Source organism: Danio rerio, chromosome 9, assembly GCF_052040795.2.
Source record: "Danio rerio strain M-AB ecotype USA chromosome 9, GRCz13ab, whole genome shotgun sequence".
Taxonomy (NCBI): Eukaryota; Metazoa; Chordata; class Actinopteri; order Cypriniformes; family Danionidae; genus Danio; species Danio rerio.
In genome coordinates this window covers 30,651,958-30,673,012 of record NC_141029.1, presented here as the reverse complement: position 1 = coordinate 30,673,012, position 21,055 = coordinate 30,651,958, and the positions used below count along the sequence as shown (strand labels likewise).

Sequence of the window (21,055 nt, the reverse complement as noted above, 5' to 3'; positions counted from 1 at the left end):
TTTGCACGCTCAGTCTGGCCGTTGGTCTGTGGATGGAATCCTGACGACAGACTAGCAGTAGAACCAATCTGTCGGCAGAACTCCCTCCAAAAGTGGGAAATGAACTGGGGCCCCCTGTCAGAGACCACATCCTCCGGAAGACCATGAATCCGGAAGACATGGTCCACGACCACCCGGGCCATCTCCCTAGCAGATGGAAGTTTGGGGAGGGGAATGAAGTGGACCGCCTTGGAAAAGCGGTCCACCACAGTGAGGATCACAGTATTGCCATCGGATGGAGGGAGACCAGTGACAAAATCCATGGCAATATGTGACCAGGGGCGGGAGGGAATGGGGAGAGGATGAAGCAGACCAACGGGACGAGAATTAGAGGATTTATTTTGAGCACAGACCGAGCATGCACCCACAAACCGGCGGATGTCCTCCACCATAGCTGGCCACCAAAAGCGCTGACGAACGGCAGCCAGCGACCTCCTTATGCCTGGATGGCAAGCGAACCTGGAGGAATGACCCCACCGAAGGACAGCTGCTCGGGCCGACACAGGAACATACAACAGACCCACCGGACATCCCTTGGGCACCTGGACTTTGGCTAAGGCTCGCCTGACAAGGCCCTACACCCCAGATAACAGCCCCCACCACATGGCCCCTGGGCAAAATGGTATCAGGGTGGGGATTGCCATACGGAGTGCCAAAGCATCGTAACAAGGCATCTGGTTTACCATTCTTAGAACCAGGTCTGTAAGAAAGAGTAAAATTAAAGCGCCCAAAGAACAATGCCCAGCGAGCCTGTCGGGAGTTCAGCCTCTTGGCTGTCTGAATATACTCCAGATTCCTGTGGTCGGTCCATACCACAAAAGGTTCAGCTGCCCCCTCCAGCCAATGACGCCACTCCCCCAAAGCCAGCCGCACTGCCAGCAGTTCCCGGTTACCGATGTCGTAGTTCCGCTCTGCAGGAGACAAACGGTGAGAATAGTAAGCACAAGGGTGCAATTTATTGTCTTTAGGGCATATCTGAGAAAGAACTGCTCCGACACCCACCTCTGATGCATCAACCTCCACCACAAATTGTCGTGCTGGGTCAGGTAGGACAAGGATTGGCGCAGTTGTAAATCGAGACTTTAATTCTCTAAAAGCTGCCTGAGCAGCTATAGACCAGCAAAAATGAGATTTGGTGGAGGTTAATGCTGTCAGAGGGGCCGCTACCTGGCTGTAGTTGCGAATGAAACGCCTATAGAAATTCGCAAAGCCCAAGAATTGTTGTAGAGCTTTGCGTGAGCCAGGAACCGGCCAGTCGGAGACAGCTCTTACCTTTTCTGGATCCATTCGAATGCCCTCCACCGAAATTATGGAACCCAAGAACGGAACTGACTGGGCATGAAAAAGGCATTTCTCTGCTTTGACAAATAACTGATTCTCCAGCAGCCTCTGCAACACTCGTCTGACGTGCTGGATGTGCACCTGGAGAGAGGGAGAAAAGATGAGAATGTCATCCAGGTACACAAAAACAAATTTGTTTATCATGTCTCTCAGCACATCATTGACGAGTGCCTGGAAGACAGCTGGGGCATTGGACAGCCCAAAGGGAAGAACTAAATATTCAAAGTGCCCAGTGGGGGTGTTAAAGGCGGTCTTCCACTCATCGCCCTCCCTAATCCGGACCAAATGGTACGCGTTGCGCAGGTCCAACTTTGTGAAAACCCTTGCTCCCTGCAGGATTTCGAAGGCTGTTGACATTAGAGGAAGGGGGTACCTGTTTTTAATGGTTATGTCATTGAGCCCTCGATAATCAATGCAGGGACGCAAGGAGCCGTCTTTCTTTTTCACAAAGAAGAACCCTGCTCCGGCCGGAGATGAGGAGGAGCGGATGATGCCGGCTGCCAGAGAATCAGACAAATACTTCTCCATGGTCGCTCGTTCTGGGGCTGACAAAGAGAAGAGCCGCCCTCGAGGAGGTGAGGTACCAGGTAGGAGGTTAATAGCACAATCATACGGCCGGTGGGGGGGGAGTGATGCAGCTCGGGATCGACTGAAAACCATGCGCAGATCGTGGTAAACCCCTGGAACCCGGGAGAGATCAACATCCTCCTCCTGCAAAACAGAAACAGAAGAAACAGAAGAAGGCAAAGGTGCTGACACAAGACAATTAGCATGACAAGAAGATTTCCAAGTTATAATAGTGTTCTCTGCCCAGTTAATGTGTGGATTATGTAAAGATAGCCATGGATGGCCCAACACTATGGGGGTAGCTGGTGACTCAAAAAGGTAAAACACCAATTCCTCCCGGTGGTTGCCAGAAGTGACCAGACTCACCGGCACAGTGATGTGGGAGATGACAGCTAGCTCACGGCCATCCAGTGTGGAGACAGACACGGGATCCACTAGAGGCTGGATGTGAACCCCTTTAAGATGAGCCCATGTCGAGTCCATGAAGTTGCCCTCGGCACCTGAATCCACAAGCGCAGAGCATGAATGGAGGACATTCTTGATGGACACCATGACAGGCAGTAGGGTGCAGGAGCAGAGGGATGAGGAGATGAAAGTGCCGCTCGCCAGAACTCTCCTGATTACTGGCGAGCACTGGCTTTTACTGGGCAAAGTGAAGCAACATGACCCTGCCCGCCACAGTAGAGACACAGCCCTTTAGACAATCGTCGTTGTTTCTCCTCTGCAGTAAGGCGAAGTCTGCCCACCTGCATGGGTTCAGGCTCAGTTGGACCAAACTTCAATTGGGCAGCAGGAGGCAACTCAGTGGCTTCTGGTCGTGAGCCCTTTAAAACACGACGCCTAAGGTCAAAACGATGATCCAGCCGAATGGCCAGGGAGACTAGTTCATCAAAACGCTCTGGGGGATCACGAGCATAAATTTCATCTTTGATTATGTCTGTCAAACCATCCAAGAATCGAGCTGACAATGCCGCTTGATTCCACTCGCTGGTTGCTGCAAGTGTGCGGAATTCAATGGCATAGTCTGCCACAGAGCGTCTACCCTGTTGGAGAGCTGCCAGCAGTCAAGACGCTTCCTTTCCGAACACAGACCTATCAAATGTTTTGATCATCCCCTCCTTGAACCGATGAAAGTCAAGACAACACACATCTTCAGCCTCCCAGACTGCTGCCCCCCAGTCTCGGGCCCGACCAGCCAGGAGAGAAATAATGAAAGCCACTTTGGTTCTCTCCGAAGCATAAGTCTGAGGTTGAAGAGAAAACACAACTTCACACTGGGTGAGGAAAGATCGACAATTAGAAGGCTCACCCGAGTAGACTGGTGGGTTGTTAACCCTGGGCTCCAGTTGAGGGATGCGAGTAGTTGTGGATGGCCCTAACCCCTGCTGGAACTGGAGACTATGGAGCTGATCAGAGAGCTCAGCTACCCGGGAGGCCAACATTTCCACTGTACGACGTGCTGAAGTCAGCTCCTGCTCATGGCGGCCTAGCATGGTACCTTGAAACTCCATTGCAGACAATACAGACGAATCCTCCGCTGGGTCCATACTGGTCAGAGTGTTCTGTCAGGTGTGTCTGTATAAAGGACCCAAAAGCAGAGGAGTTCAATTCAATAGGGTTTTTTAATAAAGTAAGCAAAAAGAAAGTGACTCAGCGCTTGCTGAGATCCCAGAGCAGATCTTGAACTTTAGTAAAAAATAAACTGAAAACTGGACCACAGGCAATGTTCAACAGTACAGGAAAAATACCAACAAAAATTAGTAGCACCACATGAAAAAGAAAAATCAGGAGTGGGCTAAATTTCAATCAAAAAATAAAGTTAGTTTTTGGTCCAGGCCTGGTAATGCAGGAGAAGGGCAATGGCAACGCAAAAGATCAGCTCTCCAGTAGGGCAGACCAAATCCGGGATGGATCCAGGGAACTGGACAGAGAACACAATGATAATACAACAGACCGACAAGAAGGCTGTAAGAAATCCAACACTCTGACAAAAGGAGAAGCGAAACACCCTCAGATATAGGAGCAGAAATTAGCAGAAATGAAAGGCAGCTGGCAGTAACATGTGAGGCTACTAATTGTAAAAGACGATCAGCTGAGTAAAGTTACACAGCAATTTGGAGACAAATTAGAATGTTGTCAGTAAGGAAAGATAGAAAACGCTGTCAGAAAAGAAAGAGGGCAAAGTTCAAACCCGGGTTCTGACAGTTTGTTGCATGTTTTTGCTGTCAGGGCCGATACAGCAAAGCTGTTGGTTTGCAAGCATTTCTGGAGAGCTGTAGGGGAATTGGAGAATGGTGGACTTTTAACAGTTGAGTTTGTTACTATTCAGACAAATCACCTATATCCACACTGCCGTGTTTGTGTATTACTGGATTACAGGCAGGGCTAATGGTTGGAATAGACAGGGCAAGAGACGTTCTCCACTGCTATCCGCTGTGTCTGCTTTCAGACCCGGGGATTGAGGAGGAGAGAAGTTATAAACTATAAATCATAAATGATAGTGTTTATATAAATATGATTATCTTTATAATGACATAACAAACTGTGGTTATGTGCATATGAAGTTACAAATAACCAGCCTGATCTCATGAGAAAACGTAAGTATTTTATGTTTTGTCAGTTTAGGGGCTAATTCAGTTCAGTTGTACGAAAATTTACGATTTTAAAAAGGAGGCGTAGCACCCAACCCCACCCCTAACCCTAACCGTCATTGGGGGAGGAGCAAATCGTACTAAATTGTACGTATTAGATCGTACCAATTCATACAAATTAGCCACTGAATCAAAAAGTAACGATTTCCGTTTGCATTGGGATAATAAATAGCAGGACATTAAATTACTTACTTATTTCTTTGCATTTTAACGTTGTAAACTATAAAATCATGGGTCTCCTCACAGTTTGTGTGTCATTTTGTGAGCTAACTGACGACAGTTGTTCTCTTCCCTGTTTTTCCATGCTCTGCTGGCCACACCCGCTCCTCCCTTCTCCACGGCCATCTGGGAGATTTTTTTTTTTTCTAAATTGCTCCAAGATGGGTGTGGAGGAGGGAGGTGAGGTAGACTATTTTTTCTGTTCAAAACATCCCACCGGCTAAGAAGTTTGCTGCATTTATATGCAATAATTCATTTATTAGTACTAAATGGATGTTTTCATTCACATGGTTTGGGTAATTGCTTTTTTTCAGCTATGTCTGTGTGTCTCTGGAGCTCTGTCTCCACTGTGAGCTCTTTAAAAGCATGTGGTGAACCGGACATCGGCACAGCAGACTCTCTAATATCAGCTCCGTTTTAAAGCCTCTGATATCTGCTGTAGTTCTAATAAAGCCGTTTGCCTCGGCTCTTTCATTCAGGACATTTCCCCTCATTACTTTGCTTTGGAGCACATCATATGCTGTCAGAAAAACAAACGGACACACGAGAAGGCATGTGGTCAGGAGTCAGCAGAAGTTTAACTGGTAAACACCTGCAGGTCAGATCGCTCCGCTTATATATCCCCAGTTAGTGAATGTTGGTGTCACATGATGTTGATGTTTTTCTGTGTTGTTGCTGGAAGGATGTTTGTGGATTCATGTTTTATTCTCTTTTCACCCTGAGCTTAATTTATTTTTTAAGCAGGGAGATGAATAAGAAATTATTGTAAATATCTGCCTGCTCAAGAAACGCAATGATGTGTCACTATTTTTAACACAAACTTTAAAGTGCTGTGCTTGTCAACCTAAAGCACAAAGGAAACAAGAATTCGGCATCATTTTAATAAAGCTCTCAGAAGTACAATGCAATCTGGATCATGAAACTGATGAGTTGGCAGAAAAATATATGAAGAAAATCAATACAGTCAGGTCTCATTACTCAGGTTAGACATGACAGATTTTTATATTTTGTAGGTATTTTTTTTTTTACATTGAATCACACTTTTTTTTATATGAATATCAAAGTTTTGGAGACTGGATGTTTTTGAAAGTTATAGTTCAGTTTTTGATAATGTTGTATTCTCTCTTTAAGAAAAAGGTGTTTTTTCATGATATGTTTAGTCTATATACGGTTGAAGACAGCATTATTAGCCTAAATTTGAATTTATTTTTTCAATTATTTTCCAAATGACGTTTAACAGAGCAAGTAAATTTACACAGTATGTCTGATAATATTTTTTCTTCTGGAGAAATCTATTTTGTTTTATTTTGGCTAAAATAAAAGCAGTTTTTATTTTTTTAAGGTTTTATTTTTTATTTTTTACATTTTAAGGTCAAAATGATTATCCACCATAAGCTATATATTTTTTTTGATAGTCTACAGAACAAACCATCATTATACAATAACTTGCCTAATTACTCTAATCTGCCTAGTTAACCTTGTTACCCTGGTTAAGCCTTTAAATTCCACTTTAAGCTGTATAGAAGTATGAAATCATCTGTCATCATAGCAAATATAAAATAAATCATTTATTAGATATGAGTTATTAAAACTATTATGTTTAGAAATGTGTTGAAAAAATCTGCTCTCTTATAAACAGAAATTGGGAAAAAAATAAACGGGGAGCTAATAATTCTGACTTCAGCTATAGTTAAGTATTTGATGATATTTTATTCTCTCTTTAAGAAAAAGGTGTCATTATATACTGTACATACATATGATGTGTTTAGTCTATATATATATACACAGTACAAGCAACCAGAACAACAATCACAAACTATAAGACTGCAAATGTGCAGTTTTTACTTAATTTAGCAGGATTGTTGACCTGTAAACATGTACTAACTGAAATAATGCAGTCTGACAAAAGAAGAATCTAAAGTAAGTTTCTAGTTTCCCCAGAATGTGTCTGTCAGTTTCAGGCTCACAATACTCCACAGATCATTTATCACATTTCCAATTTTCTACTTTGTAGGTTTGTGCAAAAGCAAAGCATTTTATTGTTTGTACATTTAAATTCTCTTCAGAATGTTTGTATCTTTAAGCTCCCGCCCAATGTAGAAGATGAATTCAAATTTCTAATAGTAAGGGGAGTGACTCAAAAGTACAAAACCATTTCAAAATACATAATTGTCATAATGTATTTAAAAATATGTATATTCTCATTAGAACAGCATATAAACTAAACTAAATGAAATAAAACAACTTTGGGATGGTTTTGGACTGTTAACATTTACTTTTTCAAGTTTTACATTTATAAGCGAAAAAAATACAGCATGTAATATTGTGACTACATTTAAAATGATACTAGCACAATCAAAATTAAATACTTCATAAAATGACAATTTAACACAATCACTGTTTCAATATGACTGTTAAGGAAAACAAAGAATGCCCAAAGAATTTCCAATATAAAAACAATTTGACTGCAGTGGACCCTTTTTACAAGCCTGTTATGACACATTTAACAGTCATTAGCATCAAATCCTTGAAAGTTTTTAATATTTAGATTTTTAAAAAACATATTAACATTTATATGTATTTATGAATGCATTATATCATCTTTTCTTCAAATTACCAAAAACTAATTACCGCTTGAGAGAGACGTTTCTAATGCAGCTTCAATGGGACAGGACAGTAAATTTGACATTTATTTTCTGCCTTCATAAGTCTTAAGATTTTTTTCCTTTTCCTGGAAGTGTTTATAACATCATTGTAAACTTTTTATTTTATTTTTTGAGCAAAAAAGATTGTTAAAAAAATGTGTTGTATTCTCTTATTCACTGCACTCTAAGTTTTCCCAACTATGATGACTTCCACTACTGAGAAACCCAAAAATGTGAAAAGGATCTCTGTATGAAGCAGGATTACAGAACAATTTGACCCTCAGTTTCGCAAGGCCGTATAAAGTGTTTTTTTTTTTTTTGTAGTTTTGAAGAACAGTATCTGAATGCAGTATCTGACAACATGCCTTTTTTTTGCATAGATATTTTTGCAGAATTACGCAGATATTTCCACATAGTGACAAGTGTTTTCAGGAGGTTTTTCGTTTTAAACTAAAAAATTTATAAAAATAATTTGTGAGCATATTTGAGATTTGCAACGTTACACAAACAGCTACATAACACACTGAAGAAAACTGAAAACGTGTCATTGTAATGTTAAACAATTCGTCAAAAATATATTTTACATAAATGGAACTTAACTTGGTCCTTTATAAGCAATCCATATATTTTTCCTGACAGATAATGGATGCTCTTTGGTTATTAATGCAAATTGTTTTGTGCGCCGCAGGCAGTGTTTCTGTGAAAAAGTGCAAATCCTTAAATCCGATTTTAACCCAGAAATTGGAAAGTTCTACTGGTAAGATTTAAATTCTTCAGACTACAGATGCCTGAATATTCACAAGCATACTGTATATATTCATCTAGTGACAATCACAGTCAATTATTTTACAAAAAACTGACATTACCAATTGTCATAGCATTTAAACAACCATTATTTGTTTCCAGAGTAAACAATGAGCTGGTCTCTTGAGTAACATTAATTTCTTATAAAGGCTGTATGTGGAATCAATAACATACTTCAAATGAGGCCTCATATATTCTATTGATTGCTTATGAAGTGCAGACTATTGCATAAGCCAAGGGTCACCAATCACGGTCGGTATCCCTGCAAGGTTTTGCTCCAACTTGCCTCAACAAACCTGTCTGGATGTTTCGAGTATACCAAGTAAGACCTTGATTAGCTTGTTCAGATGTGTTTGATTAGGGTTAAAGCTAAAATCACATTTATGGTGGAGGAGGAGAAGAATCATTCCAAATACACAAATTTGAAGCCATGTTTTAAAGGACAGTCCTCTGCGTTAGATGAAAGGGTAAACGGACCAACACAAGGAATATTCACAGACTCCTCACTAATGAGACAAAGCCGTCATCCATCTCTTGAGCCGCAGCGGAGCTAATGGCCATTACAAAAGAGTTATTTTCAGTTACAGTCAAAGAGTTACTGTAAGTAATGCACCAATTAGAGGAGCCGTTATCAGAGGGCACAGGAAATCTGTGAAGGACAATTCAACTAAAGCTTAATTAGACACTTTCCAGCCACTTTAGAAAGCTAATTCACTCTTTCATCGCATTTAAGCTTAAATGTTTCATTCGCAGCTGATTTTCTATCAATTTAGAGATTTGACCCATGTGTCATTGTAAAAGGGATAGTTCCCCCTAAAAACTCTCCAGCATTTTCTCACACTCAAGTGATTTTAAATGTTTGCTTTTTCCCTCTGTTGAAAACAAAATAAGATATTTTGAAGAATGTTGGATGAAAGCAGCCACTGACATCCATAGTAGGAACTAAAAAAGTACTGTCAATTAGTCAGTGGCTGTTTCTTATCTTTATCTTATTTTCTTTACCAACATTCAGTAACTTCCTTTGCATCCAACAGAAGAAAGACACTTAATCTGGTTTAGAGGAAGTTGAGGATGAATAAACGATGACATCATTTTGATTTTTGGATGAACTATCCCTTTAAGACAATCCAATAATCCTGCCACAATCACACACACAGTTTGGAAGAATGTAGGTCAATTTTTGACCTTTTCATCATAAATCTGTATAATCTTTGAGCCTGTCCACTTTTGTCAGCTTCCAGAAGCTGTGCCTATTGATTTGTATTGCTTTCTTAGTGTAGACATGGGGCTGAATGTGTTCAAAAAGCCACAAAAAGTACTCTCTTACTGCTGACCAAACACATGCAGTGGTTAAATAAAATAAAACATTAAAAATAATAAATCTGGCAAAATGGCCCCACAATGTCAAATGATTTAAGTTTTACAGCTCTTTGTAGGAATATATGCTGATTTCATGTGGCCACCGTTTTAAAACACGACAGCAAGGCTGTGGTGGGAAAAAACCCGGAAATATAGGATCAGCACACATTACAACAACACGCTGTGGACTAAAATCGTCCAGCGGTTGCTGTGATTTCAAAGCCCAGATGTGGTGTAAACATCACTTTAATTTCATTCAGTTCAGTTTAAATGAAACAGTTTGAAGCATATTAAGCATCAAACAAAATCACAATTTCTTTAAGAGTAATATGCTTAATTGTCCTCTTAGACTTCAGTTCATGGCACCAGGTAAACACCACGGGGACGCTTCCCTGCTTCAGTTTATGTAACCCGGTGAGCACTAAAACAATGCAGTCCTATGTAGCACACCCTCGTGTTGTCTGTAATAGTGTTGTCCCGTTGCTGAAATTTAAAAAACATTTAAGCACCACTGAACGTGTTCTTAAACAGCACTGATTTGCCATATTCACCAGTGCATTAACAGAAATGACTGTGACTGGCCATGAAGGTCATCAGTTCACCACTCTTCACCGAGTCCAAACACAAATACCAGGAGTCTGGAGCATTATATAATGCCACGAAGATCAGTCGATTGCTTGTCGGTGTTTGCACTCTGTAAAATAGCGGTGAAGTGCAGTGAACTGATGACCTTCACGACCAATCATAGTCATTTCTGTTGATGCACTGGTGAATATGGCAAATGATCTGTGTTTAAGAACTCGTTCAATGGCGCTTAAATGTTAGCAGAAAATTTAAATCTATGAAATACCAAAAAGGGCCTGTCAAAGGGCATACTGTATGTCAAAAGCTTTATTAAGTATATCAAAAACACTGGACCAGAAATTTGTCAATTGAGGGCAACACCAGAACATATGACGAGGGTTAGCAGGAGACTGCTTACAGGCATCCCTTTTATTAGGAAAAAATATGCTAATTTGGCATTGATTTAACAAGCACCATGTGGTGTATATAAAGGAGGAGTGGACTATCTTTAAAATATCTTCCCATTGTTCTTCCGCAATACCAACACCAAGGTCATTTTCCCACAATTCTTTGAGAAAAACCATAGGATTTACATTTAATGTACTTATTAAATTATAAACAGCCGATATTAGATGTTTCTGGCCTGTATCTAAACCAAAAAATAGTCAATAGGAGGGCAGTTAGGAGAAACTATTTCTTAAAGTGTCTGATGGACGAAATCTATGACTGTATGTCAAAAGCAAGTAAAACAAGTAATGCATCTCAGCTGACCGCTTATGATTAAATCACTGAGAATGCTTTAGTACCAGATGGAAACAGAGCCTAGATAAACTCAAACTGATCATGTGTCTTTCACTGTGGCTATGACTCCACTGTCAAAATGATGACAAAATAAAAAAGATTACTTTGTGGCTCTGTAATTGCCGTGTGTATCCTCAAGCCATGCGCAAGAAAGCAGATTTCTGGAAGTCTGGTGCCAGCATGTGCAGTTGTTCCAGCTCCACTAGCTTGTGTAATTGCTGCTGCTGTAATTGTTATAAAAAGCTTGTTGGATCTCAAAACTGGCCTGGCAGTCTAAAAATCTGCTTCCTGATGTTGCCCAGATCTCTTTAGTTTGGTGTCAGACCCAGAGCGTTTACAATTGCAAAAAGGAGGAAATTGATAGGAGGCTGAGCACGGCCAAGGGGAATCTTTATGGGTTTACAAAACATTAAGGAGTGTGGCTGAGGGCATTTATATTGACATAAATAGTAATTATTAATCAAAAAAGGTTACAAGAGTCAATTCAATAATGTAACTATAAAGCAATGTAGACTTCTTGGAAAAATGTGCCTACAGTTTTGCAAACTGATTAAAAAGAATTGATTTGTGATTGCACAATACTACACTACCTGACAAAAGTCTTGTCTGATCCCGATAGTAAGAGCAATACATAATAACCTAGTTGATCATTTGGAAAAGTGGCAGAAGGTAGATTTTTCCAATGAATCATCTGTTGAACTGCATCCCAATCATCATATATACTGCAGAAGACCTATTGAAACATGCATGGACCCAAGATTATCTCAGAAATGTCAAGTTTGGTAAAGGAAAAATCGTAATTTGGAGTTACATTCAGTATGGGGGCTTGCGACAGATCTGCAGAGAGGATGACAACATCAACAACAAATTCAGAGCTTATTGTCCTAAATAAATAATTAAAAACCAAGCCATGATCATATTCTATTTGTTTTTAAAATAAGTGTAATGTAAAGCCTTTGCCTTACATATTAGCCACTTCTGATACCAAATGATCAACCAGAAGTCGAGTTATTATTTGTTGATCGTAAACTTAAAGGGCCATGAAACCCCCTCGTTTCAGCAGGGTGTTTTCACACCTCTTCTTTGGAAAAAGTCAGAAAAGTGGGGGTGTCCAGCTCTGTTTAGGGGGGAGTGTCGGAGAAACTAAAGTGGGAGGGTGTGGGAGTGTCTATTTGGGCACGCGCGAGTTTCAGTCAAAATACACAGGAGAAAGGGATGGTGTTTAACCTACATGGACATCTGTAGTCGAATTATTTGCCAAATTATTAAATGTCGGACTTTAACTGCAGTTCGGCTCTTTCATTCAGGGAATTCATTCATGCCCCTCGCAACAAACGAGATATTTGATTCGAGGAACTGCTCTAAGCGTGTATTTTTCATGCAATGTTTGATACCGCACGGCGAATGACAGAAAAAAAACCTCAGCATTTCCCGGAAACTTAGATGCACACAGCAGGTAGCGTCAGAAAGCCGCGTGTGTTATTCCGGTCACAAAATGCGGTGCTAACATGTTTGCACTCAATGCAATAGTTAACTTATTTGATACGAACAAACTGAATATACAAAGAGCACTGGTCGCTCACTTACCAAATCTGTAGAGACAGGACAATCACCAGCAACTAGAGCCGCGTCTTTATGAAGAGAAGACTACATCCGGAATCCGGATTTCAGCGTTTGCAGATGAGAACAGCTCTCAGGTAAACAATAATCCCCCTTAGACACGTAAATTATTGTTGTCGAGCGTCGCGTACACTGTAATCCACACGTGATCCAGATGAGCTCTCACAGAGAGAAAATGAAAACGAAACTTAATGGCAGCAAACTGTAAAAGCAACACTTCACGCTTGTTTTGCCAACACAACGTGGCGTCTCTGTGGTGTAAAGACGGTGACACTAATGAATATTAATGAAGTTGCACAATAGAGCGCGCTGATTGGTTTGAACCAAGCCTTACTCATGCATTAATGCATCACACTGTAAGACGTAATAAGGCACACTCTGGCACAGACGCCCAGTCTGCACGCTGGAATACAACGCTATTATGTCATGACCGTGACGCAGCTTCAAAAATTCGTTTCAAACAGGAAGTACGAATTTGCTTGAAATAACGCAAAAACAACCAATTTACACTTTTTAGTGAAATATAGGTGTCCTAATAGTGTTTTTAGCAGTGTGGGACACATATACGACTGTCAACAGCTCAAAAAATGTGTTTTGGTGTTTCGTGACCCTTTAAGCAACAAGACTTTTGTCAGGTAGTGTATGTTATCCATGTAAATAAACATATCAAAGTGCATAATTTCTAAACTTAAACATTATGACTTCACTTTACCAAGAGCAAATTCAAATGTTCTAACTTTAAAGTTAAGTAAACATGCTCATGTCAATGAAAAATCATCAATACAAGACTGTTTCCTCAGCAAATGTGTTAGTATTTCACATTTCCAGTCGGTGATAAGCAGATGTTTCTGGAGCGGTCACTTACACTATCAGCTCAGTCCTGTGTTCTAATGATTAAATGAATTTGCTGACAGCCTTCGCCTCCTGATATCTCCATTCTGTTTTTTACACACACTTTGTGGTACTGGATTTCAGCATCATCTTTTAATGTGTTTGTGTACCGGAACACAGTATTTGGAACAACAGTGATACCAATATCTGTGCATCCCAAAATTATATTATTGTTTGCCCTGTTTAAAACAAGTTATTTCTTAGTTTCACTGCAGTTATGGTCAGTGGATTGAAAAATTAAACATGATTGCTTGATTACAAAAGAAAAAGAAAAAAACAAACGTGCACACACACACACACACACATATACGTATGAATTCTCTAGTGTCGTCAACACTACATCTCTAGCGAAGGGTTTACATACAAAAAAAGAAAAAAAAGAAAAGCCCTGTGTGAGAAGGCAGTGTGATGAAATAAGTGATGGTTGGATCTTATATCATCTCAGTGATGATTACTGTAACCACTGAAACCTCTATATTTGGAAAAAGCTCATTCATTTACAATGATCTAATCCCTGAAGACACTAATGCAGAAATTGACCTTTGTACTACTAGTAGTCAAGTTTTCAAAGGTCAAAGGTCGAACCACAAGTTTTTTTTTTGTTTTTTTTATTATTATTATTAAAATCTATGGTTCTGCCATCTCAAAAAAATAAAATAATATATTACAATGACAAAGACTGATTGGCCCTTATCATACACCCGGAGCAATAAGGCGCAAGACTTGTTTGGCGTGTTTTGTTGCTATTTTCAGATCAGCGCAACTTTAATTTTCCCGTTTTACACCACGTTGTTTAAATAGCAAAACTTTGTTGACTCATGGGTGTTTCAGTCTATAAAGGAGGTGTGTTAAGGAGCATTGTTGGCCCATTGCTATTTTGAGAAACTGAAAGTCTCATAAACTGAATAAATTCAGTTTATTCATGACAATTTTTGTATTATAATGTTGTTTTTATTATTATCAGTATTATTTATTATGCATATTTATATTTGTTTTAATAACAACAAGTTTAGATTTGTCCACCTGTCGGGATTTGGAGATTTATGCATCACCATATGGGGTATAAGAATAGGACGTGTGTTTGGATTTAACTTCATTATTATTATTTTTTTTTATTTGCTTGCTCATTGCGCTCAACAAACTAAATTAAATAGGTAGGCTAATGGATGTCCTCAGCAGAGTGCGTACAACACCATTTCCTTATCCACGAAAGTATAGAGTCAAAGTAAAGTAAAGATAAAGTAAAAAAGGCGGAATGAAGGTGGCTCATTCTTTATCCTGGCACTGCAGAAAATCTGTTTAACTGTTTTCTCTCTAGTGAACCATTCAGTTTTTCCACCTACAAATCCGCCATGTAAACAGCAAATGCGCCATGGCGCGACACAAATGACTCTTAAAGAAAATGGGAGATGAGACGGATTGGTTTAATGAACATAAAGCTTAAAACACATCCATAACTCGTTAAGAAAATTAGCTCAACCTTGTTAGACCATGTGCCACGGTGCAAACCATTTTTAATCAACCTTAAAATAGCAAAAATGCATTCAGACACACCCTTAATGCTTTTGCGCCATGCGCTTCAGACTTTACCTAGACCGCTATGCGAGTCCATAGAGCCCATTTTGTTAAGTGACCAACTAAACCACTGTTGACAGAGCCATCAGGTTTTGATTATGCCAAAGGCCACTTTGCCGAGCATGTTTTTCAAATGTTGCCAAATACAAAATACAATGCCAGCAGTTGTATCCTCTATCCCATTTACACACAAAAAGGTATCAAGTGTATTACAGCAACACATTTCCATTTTCTTCAAATGATTCTGATCACATTCAAGCTGCAGTCACAGATCTTTTAAATCTACAGCACTCATTAGCCGCTTTTATCAGCACAATCTTTTATAAGGATATTTCCATTTATTCTCAAATGTTCTTATCTAAAACGCTGTCTGACAGCAGGGTATTCACTCATTTTGAATTAGTAGCTATATCCTATGCCAGTGTCACCCTGTAAAGCCATTTCAATAATGAAATGACGAGTAGAGAACCTTTCCATTTGCAAGGTGGAAGTAAATTATTTTCAGAGACAGGCTTAGTATCCAGGTTTGTCCTCATTAGACTGTGAATAAGAGTATGTGACAATATCAAAAAACTGTTAGTAATGACTGCCGGACCACATTAAAGAACTTCCTCAGATCCGTTTATTGCATCAGTTGCATTCAGAATTAAAGAGCTGCTGTTATGTTATTCAGATTCTATGAAAGACTTGAGGAAACTCAAGGATTTGATCATGTCCTGAATTGAATATATTTACAAGAGTAAAGCATTTGTGTAGGATGGCATGCTTTGATAGCAACAGATTTATTATGTAACTCATATTGACAACATCCTCCATAACAAAAGCTTTCAGATCAGTAAGATATTAAAGAAAGAAAATAGCTTCTGCTCTAACTGGTGAATCAGATCCGCATCTAATAATGTATGACCAGTAGATCAGCCCTGATGATTGAAGAGAAAGACAGGTAAAGACAGGAGATAATGGTTTTCAAAGAGATCACAGTCAGCCATTCACTTTGACATGTTTGAAGCATCTGAAATCAAATTTCCTGGTTGTGAACGCCAAATGTGAAACAGCTCTGATAAAGCACTGAATGCTTTGCTGGGAAATGCAGATAAACCCAGCGTAAGGCTGTGTTTTGGGTGTGAATAACCACACAGAAATCAATGTTCATCCATCACACCCATAGTACATAATCCCTACATTCCCTACTGTATCACATCTGCATAACAGAAATGCCCTCCCTTCTGCTTTCAAGCTGACTTTTCTTTATATTTGATCTCAACAGGCTGCTTTTATTTTGAATAGTCAAATGGATCATGGACGGCATCTAAAATGTATTTAAAAGGTATTTGCATATCAAATAAAACCACAAAGCTCATGGTAGATTATCTTTGGTGTATAGTATAGGGCTGAATAGGATACATTCTGCTTGGTGAAGAAATAAATGGGAGCATCAAGCGATTACATTTTTAAATCAAATTAATTACAGTGTGGAGATTATGCTGTGTCTAAAATATAACAGGATTTTAACTTCTTATTTACTGAAGTGTTATACAAATTCAATATTGCATTTGCATGATATCGCTTTACTATATCATGATACAAAAATAAGACAAAAACTCATGGGGCGTTTTTTAGTATGAATTGTAAGATAACTTACAATTTTTGGGTGTGTGGAATTTGTGTTAACGTGACACATCATAAGACGTTAATATTAGGTTAGATATAGGTCATGATGTTAGTTGACCAAAATTCAATGCCTACGGACAATGTTATTTTGACGTCCAATAACAATGTCAAATTATGTTGATATTTAGTTGATGTTAGGTTGTGTTGTAAAGTAAAAAAATCCAACATCTGATATGTCATAGTGGTATTGTCCACACAACGTCAAGATGTAACATGATTAGATGTTAATATTTGGTTGATTTTAGGTTGTTTTTAGGTTGAACATTGATGTCGGCCTCTTTTCATTTCCAAACAAAATCCAACATCCCCATGACGTTGGGGTACAATGTCAATATGACATCATGTTGACATTCTGTGCCTGCAGGGTGCACCCAAAAAATTACATTTTCTTTAGCATTTACTCACACTGGAGTGGTTCTAAACTGTTATGAATTTTAGTGACATTTTAGTACCATTAGGACATATTAGTTAATGTATTAACAAACATTGTACTAACTAACATTGTAATGTACTAACACTAACTACAATAAGTATGAACAATCTTGTAATACATTTTTAATTATAGTTCAATCACATGTTAGCAGACCACTGTAGTACTACTGCCTGGGCCCACACGCAACCTGTGCTTTCATCGCGGGGAAATGAAAACAAAACCTTAGTTGCGGCACATTTATAAATGCAACACTGATGACCCATGTCTCCGAACAATTCCTCCTCTTCTACTTGTTTGAATTACGGTTGGCAAGACATTGTGGTATCTCTCTGAACACAAAAGGAGTCTTCAAAGCTATATCATGCATAAAATTGAAGTTGCACCTTGTTCACAATAGGGCACGCTGATTGGTTCAAACCAAGTCTTTCTCAAGAATTAATAAACAGGCATGCTGAAAACTCAATGAAGTCAGTTTGCACCGACTGGTACAAAGAGCCAATCTCCACGCTGGAATTTACCCAATGACCTCATCATCTTGATGTTGCTTCAAAATTTCTTTTCAAACCAGAAGAACGAATTTGCTCTAAACAATGCAAAAACAACCAATTTTCACTTGTTAGCTAAATATTTTGTGTCCTTTAAGGTTTTTTTTAGCATTGTGGGACATACATATGACTGTCAACCTCTAAAAAAATGTGTTTTGGTGTTCCGTAACCCTTTAATGCATTATTAAAATACAAAGTTATGCTTATTACCTTGAGTTATCAGTAACGTAACGTTAACTAACATTAACAAAGTTGAATAAATACTGTAATAAATGCATTACTAATAGTTTGTTCATGTTAGTAAATAAATACATTAACATCAACAAATGGAAATTATTTTAAAGCATTATCTGAATTTCTTTTTTTCTGTCGAACACAAAGCAAGATATTCTTAAAAATGTTTAGCATAAACAGCGTTTGACATTCATAGTAGGATTAAAAAATACTATGGAAGTGGGTGACGTTTTTCATTCTACAGAATATCTTTGTAAGAAAGAAACTTAAACAAGTTTAGAACAATGAAGGACATGATGAGTCTGATGATGACAGACTCACGTTTGTGTGAACTAACCCTTCAATTAAATTAATAATTTTAACATAAAATTAATTATTTGAATTGACACAATCACAGATACATTGACTCGTGATTATTACAGCTATCAAGTCAAATATTTGGTGTTTTCATGTTGTCAATTGAACTAAGCCCTCCTGGAGTTTTTTCACTTTCTCTGGATTGTTTAACTTGCATTAATTCTGAGCTCGGCTGAGTCTCAATTTTCTGCTCCATTTTCAGTGTTTAACTTGGCTACACAAAAAGGTGTTTGTTTGCATTGAAGTCAAATTGCTTGACAATGCCTCCCACGTGTAAAGTACGCGTGTGGGTTTGTTCACCGATGTAGAATGAGCTCATGCTACCGAGTGCTCTGAATGTGGGTGGCTTTCATGATTTAAAGCTAAGTACACAGACTCAAAGGCTCTTCATCGAGTCAATGCATGTGGAGAAAAAACAAGGACGTCTGAATAATTCCTCTTTTGAAAACAGACAAATATTCTCTAAAGCATGAGCCAAACCAAACAATGGTGGTACTTTTGTTGCTGCTGTTTCTATTGAACACCAAACTATGCACAAAAAGATCTTCACGTTTGTTGAGTGTTAGTTGAGTGTTTGGGATGCTCAAACTACAATTTTATCCCACTCAAATCAATTATGTTAGTTTTGTTATCATTGTGTCTTTACTTCTGCACATGAATAGCTTTTTATGTAGCAATGTAGCACTGTGTACTAATGTACAACAGTTATATTTATTGTACTTACAGAAGAGCTCTTTCAAAGCCTATTATGTAGCCATGAAACTATACAGTGTAAAATATATTTATATATATGTAAATAAGCAGTTGTCTGTATTTTGTGATTCATGTTTTTTATTTGTTTATGCTTTTATGTGCACTATGAAACTTTGATAAACTTTGATGATGTACAAAATAATTTGGAAAAAATAGTAATATATTAAATATTTAATGTATTAGAAATACGTTTATACACTACCTGACAAAAGTCTTGTCGTCTATATAAGTTTTAGAAACAACAAAATAATAACTTGACATCTAGTTGATCATTTGGTATCAGAAGTGGCTTTTATGAAAGGCAAAGGCCTCTAGATTTAGCTTATTTTACCAAAATAAAATATGATCATGCCTTGGTTTTTAATTATTTAATTAAGACAATAAGGTCTAACTTTGCTAAAACAAATGTCTTGTCACTTAACAGAAGTAATCTACAGTATAGAATATAAAGTTATGGTGCAGTGAAAAAAGAAGTAATATTGTGCATGATGCCCATGAACTTGGGCGACTGCATCCATACGTCTCTGCAATGACTCAAATAACTTAATAATAAAGTCATCTGGAATGGCAAGGAAAGCGTTCTTGCTAGACTCCAAGAGTTCATCAAGATTCTTTGGATTCATCTTCAATGTCTCCTCCTCCATCATACCCATGGCATGCTCAATAAGGTTCATGTCTAGTGACTGGGCTGGCCAACCCTGGAGCACCCTGACTAACTGATTTCTGCGAGAATCTTGGGTTCATGCGGATTTCAATAGGTCTTCTGCAGTATTTATGATGATTGGGATGCAGTTCAACAGACATTTCATTGGACAAAAATCAACTTTCTGGTAATTTTACCAAATGATCAACTAGAAGTCAAGTTATTATTTGTTGCTCTTACAACTGGGATTCACAACAAGACTTTTGTCAGGTAGTGTTTATATTATTTCTTATAAGATATATTGTTTCAAACTACTAAAATGTCAATAAAATTCGCTTTGTGAAAAGAAATCAACAACTCACAATGCAATTCATAACCATAAATAACTAGAAGACACATGTAAATCACAAAATATGGACACTGTTAATTAATATATATGTTTTACATTGTAGATAAATGGGTTATGTATATTTTTCTAAAGGCTCTTTTCTAGTTTTCTATATTTCCTGCCTGTGCTGCTGATCTCACATGGAAAAGTTATATTGAATATCAAATTAAATTTAAAAATAATCTTATTAAAATCCCTTCATATTTTAGTGACAGGTCTGGGACAGGGTAATGAAATGGAAAGCAGTGGCATGTTTTATTGTTGCATATCTTCATTGGCCTAACCTCACTCTCCGAGAAAGATAACTATCAGTCTGTTGACAGGACCATAAGAACAGAGACTAAATCACTATCCCAGATGGAAGTTTTCCAGAGGGTCATTAGAGAAATTCTAAAAAAAAATTTTCACATAACCTCTGAAGTTATCCTATTGCAAATCACCTGCTGTTTATCGACAAACTCAGAGAATTCTCTGAGAAGATCAGTTCACACAAAAATGTACATTTTGTGATTATTGACTCGCTTGTTCTTACTTGAGTGTTGAACACAAATGAAGAGTGTTCTAGAAACAGGTAGCCATTGATTTCAATTGTATTTTTCCTACTAAATGCTACTACCAATTATTATGTTCTTTAAAATAATACAAACCTAAAAACAATATATATGAAAAGAGTAAAAACAAACACTTGGAATAATTTAAGGGATAGTAAGTGGTCAGTAATTTTTCATTTAATTTCATGTTGTTTTAACAGACTCTTTAATACCAAAACAGATTTATTCACCACTGTAATATACACAAAAACATTAGCCCTGTCCAAGTCAATGAGTGGAATCACAGATGGTGAGTGACAACTGTAATTCAGTTGCAGAAAATGAGTTTTGACTGAACTGGGCTTGAGAGGATGATTACGCAGCTCAGAGGTTGTTCTCCAGGCATTGTTTTTACCTAGTTTTAA

At 38.2% G+C, this 21,055-nt stretch overlaps 2 long non-coding RNA genes across 3 annotated transcripts in view; both read right to left on the bottom strand.

The window, feature by feature from the left end:
- LOC101884827 (uncharacterized) overlaps window positions 1-21,055 on the bottom strand; it is a 100,613-nt gene that overhangs the window by 8,787 nt on the left and 70,771 nt on the right. The gene's annotated exons all lie outside the window — the stretch shown is intronic.
- Window positions 7,225-14,366, bottom strand: LOC147835327 (uncharacterized). The gene is made up of 3 exons (XR_015499607.1): window positions 13,220-14,366; window positions 10,771-12,019; window positions 7,225-10,718 (listed from the first exon to the last, which is right to left on the bottom strand). It is a non-coding gene; the product is annotated as an uncharacterized LOC147835327 (long non-coding RNA).